The sequence below is a fragment of the Montipora capricornis genome, chromosome 5, assembly GCF_036669925.1.
Source record: "Montipora capricornis isolate CH-2021 chromosome 5, ASM3666992v2, whole genome shotgun sequence".
Taxonomy (NCBI): domain Eukaryota; kingdom Metazoa; phylum Cnidaria; class Anthozoa; order Scleractinia; family Acroporidae; genus Montipora; species Montipora capricornis.
This window is the reverse complement of record NC_090887.1, coordinates 5077104-5082393: the sequence shown is the minus strand read 5'-3', so window position 1 is coordinate 5082393 and position 5290 is coordinate 5077104. Positions and strand designations below refer to the sequence as shown.

Genomic DNA, 5290 nt, shown 5'->3' with positions numbered 1-5290 from the left:
CTGAGACTTATACATGCGAAAACTGGTCGGTAACAGAGGCCATTTTCGGGGCAACTGCATGAGTTTACCGAATTTATAAATTCTTTATACCCTACTGTAAAATTTGAATTAGTTTTTTCTGAGCGCGAGCTCCACGTGCTAGACTTAACTCTATATCTTATTGAGGGTTTTATTCAGACAGACGTTTATTCAAAGCCAATGGATAGCCATCTGTACCTCCCACCATCAAGTGCTCATCCTAAACACGTTTTTAAGGCTATTCTTTATGGCGTAGCGACAAGGTTACAAAGAAACTGCTCGGAACAAATTTTTCTTGCCGAGAGAACTACTGAATACAAGGGTTATTTAATCAATCAAGGTTACCCTTCTAAATTAGTGGATGATCAATTTCGTAAGGCCTCAACCATAACTAAAAGTGATCTACTTAGGACTAGTGCCAGATCTAAGAAGAAATAATTTCCATTTGTGACCACATTTAATCCAAATTTACCTGATGTAGGTCGCATCATCAGCAAACACCTAGTGATTTTGGAATCCAACCCTAAATTAAAAGAGCTTTTTCCTCCAAATTCCATCGTAGCATCCTTTCGAAGATCTAAAAACCTTAAGGAATTGTTGGCGCCATCTCGTTATGGCCCCAACACCGAATGCGAAGAGATTGTTGAGGCTAAGGGTTGTTTTAAATGTAAAAGAACAAGATGCGATCTCTGTAGAAACTTCTTGGTTGAATCAAATTCCTTTCTAAGTTTTCAAACAGGTCAAAGTTACAAAATACGATCAAAACTTTCTTGTGATTCCAAGAACATTATTTATTTGGCTTCATGCAAGAAATGTCGCCTGCAATTTTACGCAACATTGGTTCTACAACAACTGACTTTAGAGTTAGATTTTGCAACCATAAGTCTGCTATGGTCACTAAGAAAAAGACTTGCATGGTAGCGGTACATTTCAAACACCACATGATTTAAGTGACTTCTCATTCCAATGTATTGATCAAGTGCAGGAGACTGTCAACAACTCATGCAGCATCAAGAAACTTCTAATCACTAAAGAGGCATATTGGAGTGCACAGTTGTTTTCTTTGGCACCTTTTGGCTTGAATAGGCGTCAGGAATTTCACTCGAAAAAAAGAATAAACTACAATTAACGTAGAGATCACACGTAAATTGGGCGGTTGTCAAAGTTCCCAGTCTCGGATACTGTTAGCTTTGTTGGCGGTAGGTAATCTGATGGGCCCCCATCTGGGAATTTATTACAATATTGCTGTATAAGGGCCCAGTTCGGGGCGCCTTTTGTGCCCTGTCGCAGCATGGTTTCAGGGGCTTTGATTGGGAATTTTATTTAGTGAATTTTTGTTTCTAATTTGCATTAAGAAAACTATTTTAATGAAAATTCTCGTCTTATGTGTAATAAACAGTTCACGACATAGAAAGTGCTTTGTACGGGGTTTTATTCACTCGTTGTTTGTGTCAAAAACCTTCACTCACTCTTTCCTCGCTCTTTTGGGTTTTTCACAAAAACAACTCGTGAATAAAACCCCGTACGCCGCACTTAATTTGACGAAAAATATATATGTATTATATTTTTCCTGATACATATATATTTTTTAAATGATACACATTTTCGCTATTGTTTTCTTGAAACAAAGGAGTGTATGCATAATGAAGTAGGGACCTCTGTGGAAATCTTGCCACAAAAACACCTAATTGCCTCGCCTGACTGTAAACAAACATGCATTCCTAGTTGTCTTACGATCATAGACTCAGCTATAGAGACGTTTATAGTCTTAAATTGAAAGAAGGTACTGTATCTATATTTCACGTTTTAAGGCAGAGCTAAATGTGCAGTTACAGCATAGTTGTAAGCAACCTGTTCAACACTTGTGCACGCACACATGTTATGATACGTTATAATCTGTGACTTTGTGTTATCTTTTCAAAATATAGCCGTCACTGCTAAAAAATTGATTGTATCGTATACAAGCGAGAGAGGTTTGTAGATGATACAGATGATGGCATGATCTAAATGCCGAAACATGTCTTTAAAAAGTTGGTTCGTGTGTCTTAAATTTATTTCACTTGATTTCATATCAGCAGTTCAATATATGATTCAATTTAAGCTTATATCGTTTCATTCGTTAAATAGAGAGAGTTTACCTTAGCCTTCACGCAGAATCCAACAGGTGAATTAATCTTCACTCGAGTTCTCTTGTTCGCTGCGGAATCACAGATCTAATGACGTAATCATCTAATCGGCCCTAAAAGTACTCCAAAACACTCAGAATCTCGCAGTGCAGATCTCGTTGAGCATGACGAGAAAGAGAAGAAAAATGCCTTGAACCATCGACATCGGCCGCCATTTTGTTTTTTATATCACTTTGACTCCGCTGACCATCGAGACAGTCGTCACAATAGCCGTATTTATATTTCTTGTGATGCCATATATCTGACGAATATCGTGAAATTCAAAAAATGTATGTAGGAGGAAAAAAATTGTATCATGAAAAAAAATATATGTATCATAAAAAAATATATGTATCATGAAAAAATATATATGTATCATAAAAAAATATATGTATCAGGAAAGAATATATGTATCATGAAAAAATATATGTATTAGGAAAAAAATATTTGTATCATGAAGAAATATTTGTATCATGAAAAAATATATGTATCAGGAAAAAAATATTTGTATCATGAAGAAATATTTGTATCATGAAAAAATATATGTATCATGAAAAAAATTATATGTATCATAAAAAAATATATGTGTTATGAAAAAATATATATGTATCATAAAAAAATATATGTATCAGGAAAGAATATATGTATCATGAAAAAATTTATGTATCAGGAAAAAAATATTTGTATCATGAAGAAATATTTGTATCATGAAAAAATATATGTATCATGAAAAAAAATATATGTATCATAAAAAAATATATGTGTCATGAAAAAATATATTTGTATCATGAAAAAATATATGTATCATGAAAAAAAATATATGTATCATAAAAAAATATATGTGTCATGAAAAAATATATATGTATCATAAAAAAATATATGTATCAGGAAAGAATATATGTATCATGAAAAAAATATATGTATCAGGAAAAAAATATTTGTATCATAAAAAAATATATATATATCATGAAAAATATATATGTATCATGAAAAAAATATATGTATCAGGAAAAAAATATAAATATCATGAAAAAATATATATATCATGAAAAAATATATGTATCATAAAAAAATATATTTATCAGGAAAAAATATATGTATCATGAAAAATATATATGTATCATGAAAAAATATATATCATGAAAAAATATATATGTATCAGGAAAAAAATATGTATTATGAAAAAATATATATGTATCAGGAAAAAAATATGTATCATGAAAAAATATATATGTATCAGGAAAAATATAATACATATATATAGTTTACGTTATAGAAAGTGCGGCGTACGGGGTTTTATTCACGAGTTGTTTTTGTCAAAAACCTGAAAGAGCGAGGAAACAGTGAGCGAAAGAGAGCTTGCTCGCAGGCTACGACATAGAAAGTGCTTTGTACGGGGTTTTATTCACTCGTTGTTTGTGTCAAAAACCCTCACTCACTCTTTCCTCGCTCTTTCGGGTTTTTGACAAAAACAACTCGTGAATAAAACCCCGTACGCCGCACTTTCTATGACGTAAACTATATATATGTATTATATTTTTCCTGATACATATATATTTTTTCATGATAAATATTTTTTTCCTGATACATATATATATTTCGTCATGATACGTATTTTTTCCTGATACATATATATTTTTTCATGATACATATATTTCTTTCATAATACACATATATTTTTCCTGATACATATATATTTTTTATGATACATATGTATTTTTCCAGACACATATATTTTTTTCCTGATACATATATTTTTTTCATGATACGTATATTTTTTCCCGATACAAATATTTTTTATGATACATATATATTTTTCATGATACATATATTTTTTTTCATGATATATATTTTTTCCTGAGACAAATATTTTTTTATCATACATATATATTTTTCATGATACATATATTTTTTCATGATATATATTTTTTCATGATACATATATATTTTTCATGATACATATATATTTGTCCTCATACATATATTTTTCTATGATACATATATTTTTTTCATGATATATATATTTTTTCATGATATATATATATTTTTCCTGATACATATATTTTTTCATGATACATATATTTTTTCCTGATACAAATATTTTTTTATGATACATATATATTTTTCATGATATATATATATTTTTTCATGATATATATTTTTTTCCCTGATACATATATTTTTTTCATGACACATATATTCTTTCCTGATACATATATTTTTTTATGATACATATATATTTTTTCATGATACAAATATTTTTTTATGATACATATATATTTTTTCATGATACAAATATTTTTTTCATGATACATATATTCTTTCCTGATACATATATATTTTTATGATACATATATATTTTTTCATGATACAAATATTTTTTTATGATACATATATTTTTTCATGATACAAATATTTCTTCATGATACAAATATTTTTTTCCTGATACATATATTTTTTCATGATACAAATATTTCTTCATGATACAAATATTTTTTTCCTGATACATATATTTTTTCATGATACATATATTCTTTCCTGATACATATATTTTTTTATGATACATATATATTTTTTCATGATACATATATTTTTTTATGATACATATATTTTTTTTCATGATACAATTTTTTTCCTCCTACATACATGTTTTGAATTTCACGATATTCGTCAGATATATGGCATCACAAGAAATATAAATACGGCTATTGTGACGACTGTCTCGATGGTCAGCGGAGTCAAAGTGATATAAAAAACAAAATGGCGGCCGATGTCGATGGTTCAAGGCATTTTTCTTCTCTTTCTCGTCATGCTCAACGAGATCTGCACTGCGAGATTCTGAGTGTTTTGGAGTACTTTTAGGGCCGATTAGATGATTACGTCATTAGATCTGTGATTCCGCAGCGAACAAGAGAACTCGAGTGAAGATTAATTCACCTGTTGGATTCTGCGTGAAGGCTAAGGTAAACTCTCTCTATTTAACGAATGAAACGATATAAGCTTAAATTGAATCATATATTGAACTGCTGATATGAAATCAAGTGAACTAAATTTAAGACACACGAACCAACTTTTTAAAGACATGTTTCGGCATCTAGATCATGCCA

General features: G+C 29.6%; 1 protein-coding gene across 1 annotated transcript in view; it reads right to left on the bottom strand.

Moving 5' to 3' along the window:
- LOC138049214 (dipeptidyl peptidase 4-like) overlaps positions 1 to 2178 on the bottom strand; it is a 47994-nt gene extending 45816 nt beyond the window's left edge. Inside the window, exon 1 of the mRNA XM_068895386.1 lies at positions 2157 to 2178. The gene's annotated coding sequence lies outside the window, so the exon portion shown is untranslated. The remainder of the gene's footprint in view (positions 1 to 2156) is intronic.
- Positions 2179 to 5290: the final 3112 nt, after the last annotated feature.